General features: G+C 42.3%; 2 long non-coding RNA genes across 5 annotated transcripts in view; one reads left to right on the forward strand and one right to left on the reverse strand.

Moving 5' to 3' along the window:
* LOC147341289 (uncharacterized) overlaps window positions 1-16,824 on the reverse strand; it is a 167,189-nt gene that overhangs the window by 149,611 nt on the left and 754 nt on the right. The window contains exon 1 of one of the 4 annotated variants that reach the window (XR_015159405.1): window positions 4,496-6,106. The exons of 2 other annotated variants lie outside the window; for them this stretch is intronic. This is a non-coding gene — a long non-coding RNA (uncharacterized LOC147341289). Of the gene's footprint in view, window positions 1-4,495; window positions 6,109-16,824 lie in introns of those variants that run through there. One more of the 4 variants, XR_015159406.1, reaches the window with a different exon arrangement.
* On the forward strand, window positions 3,133-5,604 carry LOC147341290 (uncharacterized). Its single transcript, XR_015159402.1, has 2 exons — window positions 3,133-3,657; window positions 4,483-5,604. It is a non-coding gene; the product is annotated as an uncharacterized LOC147341290 (long non-coding RNA).

The raw sequence follows: 16,824 nt of genomic DNA on the forward strand, positions 1-16,824 counted from the left end.
TTGCCACAGTGCACAGCATGTGGGATCCTAGCTCCCCAACAGGGATCAAACCTGTGCCCCCTGCAGTGGAAGCTCAGAGTCTTAACCACTGGACCACCAGAGAAGTCCCCAGAACACATGTGAATAGAATGAGAAACTAATTTTTATATATAATTTATCATCAAATTGGGAACAATTAAAAAATTATAATATCCATTGGACAAGGATATAGGAAAAGGGCATGCATACACTATTGGTGATAATATAAATTGATTCAGCCACTTTGGAGGCAAATATGACAATATTTTAGGCACACATACCCCATGACCCAATAATTCTACTTCCACAGAGTTACCCTAAGGAAATACTGATACACATGTGCAGAAGACACATTGCCCAGGGCATTCGTTGTGACACTGTTAATAAGAGCAAAGAAATTGGAAACAATCTAAATAAATACCCATCAGTATGCTGCCACTAAGTCACTTCAGTCATGTCTGACTCTGTGAGACCCCACAGACGGCAGCCCACCAGGCTCCCCTATCCCTAGGATTCTCAAGGCAAGAACACTGGAGTGGGTTGCCATTTCCTTCTTCAATGCAAGAAAGTGAAAAGGAAAAGTGAAGTCGCTCAGTCGTGTCCGACCCTCAGCGACCCCATGGACTGCAGCCTGCCAGGCTCCTCCGTCCATGGGACTCTCCAGGCAAGAGTGCTAGAGTGGGGTGCCACTGCCTTCTCCGACTCATCAGTATAGAAATGGTTAAATAAACTGTGGTACATCCATCCACACAATAGAATACTATACAGCAGTTTAAATGGAACAAGTTCATTTTTTTTAAGGAAGAAGAATGCAGATCTATACGTAGCAATATGGAAAGATAGCAAAGATATACTATTAAATCAAAAGTTATTACTTAAGAATATATAGAAAACAGTTGCTTTTATAGTAAAAAGATAATCACTATGCGTGTATGTATGTACATATGATTGTGAAATGCAGAGAAAAATGTTTGGATAGAGACAGAAGAAAACTTAATTGTGATTACTTCTGGAAAATGGGTTTGAGCTAAAATCTGAAGGTAGCATTGGTATTATCAGATACTTTTTATGGTGAGAATATTTTTATTTGGTGGTTATACAATTGTTTAATGATAAAAGCACTCACTGAAAAAGATGCTACAACCCTCTAAGGAGGTATGTCTCCACTTCTTTCTCCAGTTCAGAATAATTGAAGTAAAAGGAAAAGGAAGGGGAAGCCCCTGTGGACACTTCAAACCTAGAATCTTCTTCATAATGAATTACAATGGCAAGAATCCCTACCCCTGCGCTAGAATACTTTTTTCTACCCTACTCTTTTAGATTAGAATATTGATTCAAGTAGACCCTAGTGTAAGATGAAAATACATCACCTACTAGAGAGTAAGCCCCAAGAGGGCAGAGAGCATGTCTGTCTTAGTTATCTTGGTATCTCTAAGTTAGCACAGACCTTGATACCTAGATGTGTTTGCTAGAAAATAGCTCTAACCTAACTATGTCTGTGGGCTTCCCTGATGGCTCAGAGGTAAAGAATCCGGCTGCCAATGCAGGAGACTTGGGTTCGATCCCTGAGACGGGAAGATCCCCTGGAGAAGGAAATGGCAACTCACTTCAGTATTCTTGCTGGAAAATCCCATGGACAGAAGAGCCTGGAGGGCTACAGTCCATGGGGTCGCAAAGAGTCGGACACAACTTAGTAGCTAAACAACAACAATAACTATGTCTGTGTCCCCTTCATTTATTGCCACAAACAGTCTGTTTTATCTCTAGCACATTTATTCAATGGCATGTATAAGGACCTCCTATGTGATTGGCACTATGCATTGAATTTTCTTATTTATTTTAGATACCTTACTAGTATCCATTAACAGAATAGCATCAGAGTGTGCTCATTTACAAACTTATCTAGATGACTGATGGGAAAGGAACAGAGAACTGGGGATATAGCACAGGACACAGGGACTGAGGGAAAGGACACCTGAGTGACGCACCAGGGAGGCCACAAGAGGAGGTCCACCAGCCTGGAGCCAGGCCCTTTTTCTAGCATTACTGCTACCATGAGCCAAGTAACACATACTCCTTCATGTCCATATCCATTCGACAACTCACTGAACACTTACTCTGGCTGGAAGCCTCAGTCTCTGCCCTCAAAGACAGCATATGGCTGGAGAGTAGAATGGAAGGAATGTGGGCTTTGAGTCAGGTTAAAAGTACTGCTGGCAGACCCCAGACCAGTTGCCTGACCTCACCGAGCCGCAGTGATATGGGATAACAATGCCTCTGATAAGAGAGTTATTTTGAAGTTTTAAAATACTCTCTTGTAAAATGCCTGTTACTTAGTAAGTGTTAAATAACCAATAATTATAATTATTATGGACCTAACAGCCTAAAAATCTGACATCCTAGCTGGGTTGGAGGTAGGAAAGGGAGAAAGATATTGAGATGATTACCTCTAATGAAAAGCAGAGTGAAATATAACCTACCATTGAGAAGAGGGTCACAAGGGTTGCAGGCTAGAGGAAAATATAATAATTTCCAAGTCACTGTGGGGATTGGGGAAGGGTTCCGAGAGAACACGGCATTTCAAATTGGGCCTGAGAAGATGAGGGGAATTTCCACAGGTAGGAAGGGCAAGATATGCGCCTGGCACTATCTTGCCCTATAAACACAAAGGTATTCCTCTACCAGACACAGAATAGAATTGGTAAGGTGATAAAGAAAAGGAGAGAGACACAGCTAAGGGTATGTCTCTGTAACAGTAAACATACATTTTGGCAGCGAATAAATGGATCATCATGAATCACTTGCTTTATCCAGACTCAGGAGAATAAAATAAAAAAAGAATTGGAGCTCAGTATCAGGATAAAATCATTTTACTAGAAAGATGGTTTTGATTGTGAGACAATCTCCAAAGGAAAAGAAAAGAATCCTTTGCTCGTGCATTCCATTAACTAAAAAATAGCTTGGATACGTTTGAATCTTTTGATTGCCCGATTGAATGAAAAGTCTTAAAACAGGGATGGAGAACATTCCTTTGGAAATTGTGTTCTGGCAGTCTACACGGTAGCCCTGCCTATACACATTTCAGCATTCTGTACAACAAACATGATCTAAATCTTATGGCACAATTGGGCTTGGTACTATGTAATAGGCCTTCCCAGGTGGTGCTAGTGGTAAAGAACCCGCCTGCCAATGCAGGAGACATAAGAGAAGCGGGTTTGATTCCTGGGTCGGGAAGATCCCTAGAGGAGGGCGTGGCACCCCACTCCAGTATTCTTGCCTGGAAAATTCCACGGACAGAGGAGCCCAGTGAGCTACAGTCCATGGGGTCATACAGAGTGAGAAACGACTGAAGCGACTTAGCATGCACTATATAATGGGTCGTACCCTAACTGTTCCATAAATGTGCATTGCCTGACTGGATTTCAGACTTTGAAGTCAGGAGCACTGTCATCTTCCTCGGAATCCAGCATCATCATAGGCACAGGGCCTCCCTTGCTTGAGTTTCTCCACTCAATCATCAGGGTCTATCTAAATCTTCATTATTAGGTGATAAATTTGAGTGAAAGCAGGACCTATATTAGCTCATTTGTAACTGTTTTCTGGTTTGCTGGTTTGGGCCCCTAAGTTTATAACTGTCAGGTGAGTAGAAAATGGCATTCACTTTTGGCTCTTCCACAATATGCTGAGGAGTAGAAATGTGAGGTTTGAAGACTCCTAGGAGTGCAGTGTCCTAAAGTCACATACTGTGGCCCAACTCAAGGAGTGAGCGGGGTTGCTTTATATGATTAGGACTGGGTATTGCAAAAGGCCTTCCTGCAGCCCTCCATCAATCAGTTCTGCCTTGTTACTAACCTGTGAGCCCTGGAGAGGAAACCAGCTCCCCTTCTGCCTAAAACGGTAGACTATGGTGTGTCCTGCAGTGGCTCCTGGGAGGGCCTAGTAGAACCCCTGAACATTCCAGGAGGGGAATTAATTGAGGAATCAATGGGTATTGCTTGGAAGAGGGGGCACAGTGTGACTTGTCAGTTGGGACAGACCATCTTTTAGCCTCCTCCCCTTCTTTTCCAGAAAGTTGACTACACCTTTAATTAACTGTGGAAACTTGTCACTTGGGAGCTTGTTAAAAATGCAGAATCACAGGTTCCCCCTTTAACAAGATCCCCAGGTGATTCATATGCACAGTAAAGTTTGAGAATCTCTGCATTAAATCCTCTAAGCTTGTTTCCTTTTCTGTTAAACGGGGTTGAGGACACCAACCTATCCATGAGATCATGTGGATCATGTGGATAGCAAATGAGATAACCCGGAGCAACAGTGTGCCGGAGCCATTTGTTAAATTTCCAGCAGTTTGGGGAACCAGTTGCTAAGCTGTTGGTAGTTTGAAATCCGGCTATGGTGGGAGCATCTGCAGACCCTACAAATCTGCAAGACCCCACACATAAGGGATTGTCATTTGTTTTTCAGAAATCTGAGTTACCTGCACTCCTCTATGGGCTTTAAACAGGTGAAAGCCAAGACCTGCGGCTGCAAGTCTGCCATGTCCAGCACACGATTTGCAGGTCCCAGTGGATTTTCAGAAGCAGAGGCACCAGCTGGAGTTTGGCCCTATTTCTGGATCCCCAAAGTGGGAAGATAAGGGCACCAAAAGACAGGCTTCCCAGAATCAACCAGAGCCTCTCCGTTTGGGCTCCCCTCCAATTCCTTGGAGCCTGCACTCCACAGCTGGAGCTCATTACCGTATCCCTCACCAGTTAGCAGCTCAAAAGCCTTGTTCTGTCACACTGCAGAGGGTCTGCATTTTGGCAGCGAAAGAAGCCAGGCCAAGCACAGTGCCACTGGGCCCTGTCGGAGGAACCTCTGAAAACAATTTTTCAAATCATTAAGGAAATGAACATGAAAAACAAACTGCGAGAGAGGAGCAAATCCGCCTGCTAGCCAGGTTACTTAACACGCATGGTGCTTAAATGGGACGTTTAGATCACACCAGAAAGGAGCCCTTTAGGCACGCAGCTCTCCCGTTCACCCAGGGCAAAGATGAACCATGAGACTGTGGAAGATTCACACACTTCAACATCTTTGTGAGACGACGATGCGTCTCTCAGAGGTACCATAAGCATTTGTGATGAGGAGGTTGCTATGGTGGCTGCCTTTGTGTCGAATAACAAACTACTATATAAACTTGGGGAAATCTGCATAAATTATGTCTGGCCTATGGATCTCTGGCTCTCTAACTCAACACACCCTAGTCCATAATTGAAGAAAGATGCTTGGACACAGAGAGATGGGGTATGGACACATGTTCTGCAAGTAAAGAGGCTTCTCAGGTAGTTTCATCAAGAAGGCTATTTAATTCCCTCTGGGTAACCAGCTGTTGATTGTCAGCGCACCTTTTCTGGAAAAACTTTGTAAGCCTTTTAGGACAAATGCTATGATGAGGAGCACTTAGTATTTTTCAGATAATACAAAGCACAGCTTAGTAAGCATGTTTCCATTTCGATGCACAGAAATATAATACTCCTCTTTTACTCACATTCAGTCTATATCTGTGACAAAATGATGTTTTAATATAAAATAAAACCCCTGAAACTTACCACTATATTGTTTCTCTGTCTTTTATCTCTTGCCTCTCTGAGCCACAACATTCCATGGAATCCAGAATTATATTATCACAACCCAACTTCCTTTTGTTCAAGCAGAACACATTGCAGTTCTCTGGAAATAATGCAATAGTGTCAGTTCCAAGCACCTCCCCGTTTCTAACCCCCACGGTTTTTGGTGCTGTTCCTTTTCATGAAGGAGCTGCAGTAGAACGGAATGCATGTATTCATAGCGAGTTTTCAGCCTATGCAACACGGGTTTGCAGAGTGCCTCAGACATATTTCCTACACCCCTGACTCTTCACTTTATCCATGGAGGACCAAGATATGACATTTTCCCAGAAGCAAGATAACTACACTCCAGTTTTCACAGAGCAATGTCATGTTACTTTGTCTTTTTTTTGTCCTGATGTCCAAGATAACACCTAAGCCATGAACCTTTTACTCCTTTCTGGAAATGCAGCCAACCAACAATCCACATAAAGGCAACCTCCAGCTGGGAAAGCCACTCTCCTTTCAGAGGTGAGTGGTGTACAGCGATGAGTCATGAGAGCTTACAAATGGCAAAACCAGGTGTCTGGGTTTCCAAATGATATTAAAGGATCTCCCTAACATCACTAGGACTTGAGTAGGATTGAACTCCAGCTTGGTACCAACAGCAACAGGAAAACGTGTGCAGGCGTTTCTGATTTTCCTGTTGCATTCTTTCAGACAGCCAAATTTTACAGAGGGTAGCCACATGATTGGAGCCTGGGATTTCACTTGGCCCCAAGCCATCAGCACTAACACATGTCTAAGGACTCACAGCTGCCTCACTAGTAGGCTCCACTGCAGATGTGGGCTTTTCAGGGTATGTGATATCTGCTTCTCAAGCTTCTGTGAGAGAGAGGGCTAGGAAAAGAAAGGAGTGGATGTCAGCTCCAACAAGTGCCCACTCACAAGTGGAAAGACATCCAGGAACCAAGCCAGGCTAAGCCCCACACTGCTAGACATTAGACAGGTTTTCTGGAGTAGCAGCCGCTGACTGACCACTGTTGGTTCCACTCGCACCCCTCCAGAAGCCAGCTCAGCCTCCAAGTTGTGGGCCGAAGCAAGTTGACCCTGGAACTAATCACTGCCCACCTCCCTCAAAGCTTAGGAAAGTTCCTGAGCCTGAGACTAATATAATCAATTGGAAGTTTCTAATAATAATAATGAATGGAGCTTGCTGCTTATCTGAAATGTCATGGTAGCATCTGCAAGCTGGACAATAAGTACACTTTCCAGTACACAGGACAAGTTCAATCTACTGTCTATCCTTTGGCAGGTCATTTTTGCTCTCTGTGACTCAGTGTTCCTGTTGATACAAGAAGGAAGTAGGATTAGATGACCTCCAAGGCCACTTCCAGTTCTGATATTGAGTGAGTCTGTGTTGCACACACTGGCTTTACAGCTAGACTGCCCTAGATGGTTATTAGAAGGTTCTCTCCCTTTCTGCCACGTGCCCACTTTAGACCAACTTGCTACAAGAAAAGACTCAACAATAGGTTGGTGGCAGCAAGAAGCAACAAGCTCAGCCCACACAGCAAGAACATTTGCCACCGCATGGTATTTTCTCAGCTAAACAGCTTCCAGACACATCTGCACAGCACCTAAGACACAAATCAATAAGGAAACATATGAACTTCATGGGTGGTCTTCTTAAGATGCTCAAAGACGTCTAGAATATAAACTTACCAGGTCTATCCCTACTCCCACCCCTTGAAAGACACAGGATCCCTTTAACACCAGGCCCTGCCTTAATTGCCACAATCCATCAGCCCAGAATCTTTAGTCACCTCATACCCTAAAATCAGCTCATCTCTACCCCCTAGGTCCTAGATTATCCTTGGCCACAGGCCTGAGTAGGAATTTTCTCCTAGCCATACCTGCCTCTAAAACAACAGCTGGGTGTAGAGCCTGCCTATAAGGAGCAAAGATCTGAGATTTAATTTGAGCTATATCACTAACACGACGGCTAACCTTTGGTGGGGTTACTTTTGCTCTCTGTGATTCAGTTTTCCCATCTCTGCAAGGAGAGAGTTGGATTAGATGACCTCCAAAACCACTTCCATTTCTGGTATTAAGTGATTCTGCAGGACATGCCTCACGCATGAAGGAAGAACATATCAACCCAGGCCTAGAAGTCAGTAGGCCCACATTCTAGTTCTAACTTCACCACTTACTAGCTGTGGGTGTCCAACTTGTCAAGATGGCAAAAGAGTCGGAAGTCATGGGGACCTCTGAGGCACACCATAAAACAGTGATAACCACTTTGCCAGCAAAAACTTTCAGCTTTATTATATGTGTACATCTTTGTATCAAAATATTAATAACAACAGTAATATCAATACCTGAAACATTTTTAAGAAATATTAATATATTATTTCTGTTTTCTACTTATTTGCTAGTTCCTTGCTCATTTTTTCATCTATAAAAATCATCTCTACAAGGTCTTACCTTCTCCTTTCTCTTCCCACCTTCCCTCCCACCCCATCCACCAATCTCTCTCATTCTGCCAGCTGCTCTGGCTTTTTGGCTTCCTAGAACATTGCTCCCTCCTCAGAGCCTCTGGTCTTACTGTTTTCTCTGCCTAGAATTATCCTCCCTTTTACTTACTTCAGGTCAAAGGTCACCTTCTCACGGCTTTCCTTGGCTTCCCCACCAAATATTCCAACCCCATCTACACTTTCTATGCCCTTTGCCCACTTGCCCAGCTTCTTTCTCATTAGTTCTCATCACTATTATACCATTTAGTTTTTCATCTCTCCCCACCCCACCCTCCACTAAAATATAACCTCCATGAGGGTAGGGATCTTTGTCTGCCTTTTTGTTTCACTGCTGTTTCCCTAGTGCCAAGAATAGTACCAAGTATATGAAGGCACTCAGAAACTATGTTTTGGATGAAGGAATAAAGAGTAGCAGGAACCAAGTGTTGAATAAATATTTATGGGAGAAAAAATTATAACTGAGAAAATATATCAACAATTTTCCACATGGGAAATGCTTTCATTATTGTCAATGAGCAGCTGGCACTGCAGTCCAGCTCTGGAAACTCCAGTGATCCCCAGGAGAGGAGCTTGGAGCCCTGGGTGTAAATGCTCTCTCTTCATATTGTGTATTCTGACTTGGATTGGCTAATCCTGTCAGCTGCCTTCCTAACCTGTAATCTTTCCTTCTGTCTGGAAACATCAGTGATATATCAGAACACACAGAGTCCTCTGGAAATAAAAGGAACCACAGAGAATGTTTCCTGCATGCCAGGCTCTGTGCTTGAACATATTTCTGGCACTATCAGCAAGGCTCACAACCACCCTATGAGATGAGTACTATTTAGCCCTGTTTTTCAAGTGAGGAAACTGAGCCTCAACAAGGTTGTTTCTTCCCCAAGTACACAGAGCTAAAAGTGGTAAGGCGGGGCTTTCAGTCTGGGTCTTAAACATTAAGCTCTACCCTTCTCTCTTATCTCCCATTGTCTGTCTCCTTCCTGCCGTTGAAAGTCCTCTCCCCACCCCCAAGCCTGGACATTTGTGTTCGGGGATTAAAATATGTATACGTGACCACAATGATGAGGATATATTGACAATTGCAAAGAGTCCATTTCTCTCCATGAACAGAATTAATGAAGTTGGTGCAAATGAACTACAGTTGGACAGAAAAAAGAAGAAAAAAAAACACCTGTGTTCAAATTCTGATTCAGTCAATTTACTGCAGCAAATTACATAATCTGAGCCCCTGTTTCCTCAAGTGTAAAAAAGAAGGATGTTGCCAACTTCACAGCATTGCCATGAGGCTGAAAATGAAATAATATTTACGAATGGACCAAGCCCAGTACAGGGATTCCCAGGTAGTTCACTGACAAAGAATCCGCTTGCCAATGCAGGACACATGGGTTTGATCTCTGAGTCAGGAAGATCCCCTGGAGAAGGAAATGGCTACCCACTCCAGTATTCTTGCCTGGGATGTCCCATGGACAGAGAAGCCTGGCGGGCTCCTCTGGGGTTGCAAAAGAGTCGGACCTGACTGAGCAAGCCCTCACGCAAGCCCACTACCTGGCACCTAATAGCAGCTAAGTAAATGCTGATTTCCTTCCTGCCTTTCAAACCTGAAGTATGAGTATCCTCTGTTCTATAGTTACTTCCAATCTCCAGGACACTGGTGTGTGACCGCAGAGGAAGAGAACTTCTCTATCTCCAAGGTAGAGCAAAAAGATTTGCTTTTCCCTTTTATTCATTTGCTTTCCCTGTCACTTTGATGGCTCTTATATGACAGTATGGAATTTCAAGATGTGGAAGTGACCTAAAACAAATCAGACTCTTCTTAAAAATGAGGATGATCCAGAAATGTATTATGTCGTAATGAAGAATGCGTAATGTTTTCCTTCTGTTTGATGAGTGACAAATGACCATTCAGATCTCAATTGTGCAGATCCTAGATGAGACTAGCTAATAAAAATTAATATTATAAAAAGCAAGTCATGTCAATTCAAGATGGAAAAAAGATTAAACCCAATACAGAATGTTTTCTTTGAAAGATATGTTTCAAAATGTTTAAAGTTTCATTTTGTTGCCATGATACCATCATTTCCAACTATTTTCAGTTATCTTGAAATACTCAGTAGGGTCAAGTATATGCTATGATATCCAAGTGTTTTCCCAGGTTTATTTAAAAGCATCATTCTGCAAAGGCAACTGAATGTTTGCAGACATCTGAAGATTAATACCGAAATGAAAATATTTAGCAAAATGTCTATCCTTAGATAATGCCATAAGGATAATGCTTTAAATTTATCCAATGCCTTTGTTCTGAGCAGCTCAAAGGGCTGTGAAATTATTATCTCATTAATCAAATAACGCATTCCAAAGCTAGAATATCATGATGTGTGTGCTTAGTGGTATAGATCCAGGGGAAAAAACTCACAACCATCTCAATGTGCAAGTCCTAATACAAATCATGCTGTCTATCAAAGTACTTTCTCAGGAATAGACTGATTTTTTTGTATGTTCCCAACATACATATTAGGAAAGCATGCTATCATTGTCCCAAACTGGTGATGCTAAGTAGAGTGAAAATAGCAGCAGGCTGAGGTCAGGAGGCCCAGTTCTTGTGGAGGCTCTGTCTTTAGCTTACTGGATGCCCTACTATGTGCTCTTTTTCTCTCTGGACTAAACTTTTTCTTTTCTCAAAGAGAGGGTTGAATGAACCAGTGCCTTTTATACTGTCCTCACCACAAAATACTTTCTACCAACGGATGAGAATCCTTCCACACAGGACTCGAACCGTTGCTTCTTGACCCACACACAGATTTCTCAGGAGGCAGGTAAGATGGTCTGGTATTCCCGTCTCTCTAAGAGCTTTCCACGGTTTGTCGTGATCCACACAGTCAAAGACTTTAGCATAGTCGATGAAACAGAGATAAATGTTTTTTCTGAAAATTCCCTTGCTTTCTCTATGTTTCTCTGAAATTCCCTTGCTTTCTCTATAAATCATCGAATATTGGCTATTTGATCTCTTCCTTTTCTAAACCCAGCTTGGCCATCTAGATAACATCTGGATAACAATAGAATATTATTCAGCCTTAAAAAGGACCAAAGTTCTAACACATACTACCACATGGATGAACCTTGCATACATTACAAACCGGGGTCTCCTGCATTGCAGGCATATTCTTTATCATCTGAGCTACCAGGGAAGCCCCGACTGGAATAAGCCAGACACAAAACAAATATTATATGATTCTATTTATATTAAATATCTAAAATTGACAAATTTACACAGATAGAAAGTTGAATAGTGGTTGAACAGGCACTGGGGAAATGGAAGTCATTTTGTAATGAGGACTAAGATTCAGTTTTGCAAGATGAAAAGAGTTCTGGACATGACTGATGGTGATGGTTGCATGCAATTTTAATGTACTTAATGCTACTTAAAAATGGTTAAGGTGGTAAATTTTAAGTTATAGGTATTTTATCACATTTTTTAAATAGAAAATTTTAAATTCCCACTGCTAAAGACCACTTTGAAAATAGCAAGTATAGTAAAATCCTTTCCAGAACTGAAGAATATCTATGTAAATCTGAAAAAAATAATTGTACGTCAACCAGGAAAAAAGTGATTCCTTAAATTTCACTTTTTGTTGGAAGAGTGAGTCAATGGTGATGGACAGCAAAGAAAACCCCCATTTCTCCATACTACTAACATAAGCTTGTGTTAACCAAAAACTGTTCTCCAGAGTTTGCAGAAAGGACTCTTGGTCACTGCTGACTTCCTTGCAGAGGTGTAGTGGTCCTGGTGATTTATTTCACATCCAAGTGACCAGTATACCAGTTGTAAGGAATTAATATGAGTCACAAAGGTCCATATAGTCAAAGCTATGGTTTTTCCAGTACAGAGTTGGATGTAAAGAAGGCTGAATGCCAAACTATTAATGCTTTTGAACTGTGGTGTTGGAGAAGACTCTTGAGAGTCTCTTGGACTGCAAGGAGATTAAACCAGTGAATCCTAAAGGAGATCAATCCTCAACATTCATTACAAGGACTGATGCTGAAGCTGAAGCTCCAATACTTTGGCCACCTGATGCGAAGAGCAGACTTATTTGAAAAGACCCTGATGCTGGGAAAGACTGAAGGTAGGAGGAAGGGGACAACAGAGGATGAGATGGTTAGATGGCATCACCGACTCAATGGACATGAGTTTGAGTAAGCTCTGGGAGATGGTGATGGACAGGGAAGCCTGGCGTGCTGCAGTCCCTGGGGTCGCAACGAGTCAGACACAACTGAGCAACTGATCAATGAACAACAAATGTGAGTCACTATTTTTTCCAAAGTTGTTAGATTGGAAGAGAAGGAGAGAAGGGCAAGTAAAAATAGGATTCATACTTAAAATATTTGAGGGCTAAAGTGGCTTATAGTTATCATGAGGTAAGTTTGCTTTTGAGGGTCCACTTTAGCTAGCAGATCACTGAGTCTTCCTAGAGCTACAGCATCCCCCTCCCAGTTCTTCCATCCATGCCTGAGGCCAGACAAGACCCAAATCCACCTCTGAGGAAAGAAACTGGTATCTTTTACCCACGATTTCAGCCCACGCTATCACCTTAATTGCAAGCCTCCATACCAAAGGAGAAATAAACCTGGTACCCAGAATGATGACCTTGTTCACCATCACCGAAATTTCAAAGAGACTGAAACTCTCCCTTTAGTCCTAGTCTATTTTCCCACATTAGAAAAAAAAACAAAACTAAGAAATAATTTCCCCTGAAAAAGAAGAAAATTGTTTACAAAAATTCAAAACTGCTTGCGGCTGCATCGTGGGGGAGGGGGATGGTCCATAAAGGAAACTTGGAGAAGGGCAAGGAGAGAATGGAAGGGGCAAAAGTATTTGCCTTGTTCTCAGAGTAGGAGAGGCCCAGGTTACCAGGATCTTTATAGTCAAGCTTCCTTGTTAGGGGATTGGTTGAGGAAGGGCCCTGTAGTAATGCACTTCCTCAAAGGAGAAGGCTAAAGGTTGCCATAGGAACCTTGGTTCTGTATTTCTCTGACTTGGATGAATATGTAAAAGCTGCCTAGCTGGAGATTTTATATTAATCACTAAATGTCCTTTATGAGAGGATTTGAAGAATTCTCTTTAGCAAATGCGTTTCAAAACAAAGCTAACTTCTCACTGAAAGCTAGCTGAGCGAAAGCCCAATTTGTTTAGAAGCATGGTGGAAAGGCTAGATGAGGAGTTAGAAAACTTGAGGTTCAATCTTTGCTTGGTCACTGGCCAGCTGTGAGACATTAAGAGAACCAGTTGCCTGGGCCTCAGTTTCCTCATGAAATAAGGATAATAAAACCTCCCCTACAGGGTTGTTTCCAGGCCTTCTCCCAACTTGGAAAAGCAAAGGTGGAACAGGGAAGGAAGTACTGCTGATTTAATTACCAAGACAAGTTTGTGAACATTTTCCTTCGCAGATTCTGAAAGCAGGAGGCAATTAAGACCGTTTCATTTGATAGACAAAGTTCTAGGATTAAGTGACTTGACCACAGTCAAGAAGTTACAAAGTGGTACAGCTGGGATTCAAACCAAAATCCATCTAACTCCAAGTTCACTGCTCTTTTCTCCCCACCAACTAGGTGTAAGAAGAAATGAGCCTGAAAAAGAAGCTTTTCTACCTTCTCCGTCCAGGAAGGAAAAGCTAATTTTTAACACCTGTGCTGGCTGTACTGGCATATGCACACCAACACAGCACAGATGCAGCAGGCAATGTCATGATTTCCAGATCAATTTAACACCATTTTCCTAAAAAGCGTAGTATTACTAAAATGGTGGGTGAAGTGGATCAAATAAAGTAGAAAGAATGTTCTCCGCAGTTAGCTGGATTCATTTAGGTAATTTCAAAGACAATACCCACTTCTTCCCCTTGTTTTGCAGCTTCTGTACTTTCGTGAAAAAGAAAAAGTCTTCTTGTAGATATTTGCACATCTCCTCAGGATGATGCCCTCCTAGTACCTCCAAAGTCACACAACAAGATTAAGTAGAAAATCTGAATAAAACTGCATACAATTGGTTCCGTGATAAGAAATGCTTGTTTAATGTGGTTTGTTTTCTTCGTAAATAAAAAGAACCTATCTTTAGCCATCAACCAGTTTGAAACACGGACCATCATTGCTTATTCTGTTTTGATATTTCTCTACACTTTAAAATTTGCCGTTCCTTTCCCATGGCAAATCAAAGGTTTTATACAAAATCCTTCACAGCTAAAGTAAAGCCTTAGTTATACATCTTTCTATTCTCTGATGATTAGGGCTGCGTTTTTGTTATGGTAAATAAGTATCTCATAGAAGTTCAGAAGGTCCTTTCTAGTAATCGTTTGCAAAGGCTCTGAGAAAAACAGTCTCTTCCCAACCCTTATTTTAGACCTATGTGATTCTTTTCTCCAGGCATCCTTGCACTAAGAAGCATAAGATAAGCTTTGTAACAAAGTTGGATGGTTTGGACTAACTCTTAGGTAAATGAGTGGCCTTTTCAAGAAGATACTCTTGTTGGAGGAGAAAGATGTTCTGCACAATTAATGTTTGCAAGAGGGTCATTGAGTAGGTCAAATTTTAACTGGTGGCAATATATCACTCAACATCCAATGGTGAGCTGATGAAAGCATCTGATTGGCTTCAGCCATATGAACCCAAAGGCAGGAATTTCTGAACCTTGCAAGGAGAGAGGAACAGTGGGGGCAGCCTCTGAAACAGCTGTAAAATGTAGCAGCCCTAAACCCCCAGTGATTCCACCCTTAAAACTGATGGCTAAACAAGCAAGCACTTTTTAGCCAGTCACTCATTCTTCCTAAGTCTGTTGACCAAAAGAAGGTTCCTGTGCACAGAATAAGAGAATGAAACAGTTTAACCTAATCCTGTACCTGAGCCTTACTATAGCTGGATCAGTTAGCCCCATCCACCCCACCCACGGACTCTTACAGAAAGATGAAAATCAGAACCTAAGAGTGCATTTGATATCTTGCAAAATGTCAGAAATGGAAAAAGGGGACTTAGATTTCAAGTCAAAACCCTCCTCTCAGTTTTTCAGATGAGGAAACCAAAGCCCCGGAAGGTGAGTTGCCAGAATGTGCAAAGGCTTCCTTCTAACTCTAGACTTTTACTATTTAGTCAGTATTTTGTCCCACTTTCAAAGGGAAAATGTCAAGACTTTTGGTTTAATATTAAAATTAAAGCTTAAAATTAACTCTCTCCTTACTTCATAGTTTTGTCTCCAGGAGCTCTCTGAAAGCAAAGTCCTTGCCTGCTCACCCCCGCCCCCACCAGAATCCCTAGCTTAACAGTTCCTGTTTTCTCACTCTGTCCTCCTTCCAGCTTTCTGTCTCCTCCCCTCCATAAGGGTAGGCCCAATTACTTGGTAGCCCACTTAGCATAGCAAAGAGCCGCAGTCCAGAAATGAATGTTGTGTGGAAAACCCAGAGGGCCCCCAGTTGATGCTTTGTTCCTCCCAGCTGTGCTTACTTCCCAAGCAGAGCTGCAATCCCCACTGCTGTGCCTTCCTCCAGGTTTGGGTCTGGCCTCCAGGATACTGTTATTACATAATTTTGCATTGTATCTCAAGGCAAAAAAAAAAAAAAAGGGGGAATGAAGGGAAAAGCCTACACCTCTCGTTCCATTTCCTTCCTTGGAAAAGTGGCTCTCATCCTCCAGGCTGTGAACTGGGCTTTGCCCAGGACAATAGGCTTCTGAGGACAAGGTGATTAGGCCGGCAGTGCAGCGTGTTTGATTAGCACCAGCCAGCTCTTTGTAGAGGGACAATATCAGGCCATACAGTAACAAGATCACGTCTTTTGATTTGGGTTCGCTCCCTCTGTTGATACAATCCATTATCCTGTTTGCCTTTCTTACTACACCAAGGCATTGCACCAAGGGCTTCAAGGAGTTTTTCTATAATAACCTCCAAATCCCTCAGCACCTGCCTTCTGCCGAAGAACCTCCCTCTTCACATCGGTGCTTTTCTTTGTCCTTTCAAGATCACTTTGAATAGTTAGGTAAAGCGATACTCCCATCCCGCGGAAAAAGAAAACTGGGGCAACAACTACAGGGCCTCATATTTAATAAGAAACAAAATTAGGCAAAGCTATTGAGTCATTGTTTGCGTGGCCCTTTTCCTGCTGCCCTCGTCTTAGTTTCACCGCACCACACACCATCTTCTCGGCTGTTTAAATAGGTTTGGTGAAGAAAGGGAGACAAGTTCCAGAGCTTGAAACAGCCGCCAAGAGATTCAGTAACAAAATTTGCCTTCACAAAGGCAACCAGCACATTAATTTGTTAAAAACACACACAAACGGTATGATGCCACCTATCTCAGGGCCCGAAACTCCCCAAATCCTAGAGCAGAAAACTGCACCCACCCAGAATTTGTCCAGGCTCTCCAAAGCTCCTTTAGAAATTACATAAGATGAATGGAATCTCTTGAATTTTCAAGGGCCCTCCCCAACCTTGAAAACCAATCCACACTTGAAAGGTATTCGCTTTTGAAAATATTTCATATCCCGAAACTTTCAAGGAAAAAAAACTTGATGAAATCACTTAGGGCCTGTGCTGATAGCACTGGCTAGTAGATAAGGGACCATGGAATATCAGGAATCGGGACTTGGGAAAGAATGGGTTGTATTTTTGTGTGGCAAACACCCTTCAGCTCCGGCAGAATTCACATAACA

Source organism: Bos grunniens, chromosome X (assembly GCF_055505025.1).
Source record: "Bos grunniens cultivar Pamir isolate PY7600 chromosome X, Bosgru_T2T1.0, whole genome shotgun sequence".
NCBI classification, from domain to species: domain Eukaryota; kingdom Metazoa; phylum Chordata; class Mammalia; order Artiodactyla; family Bovidae; genus Bos; species Bos grunniens.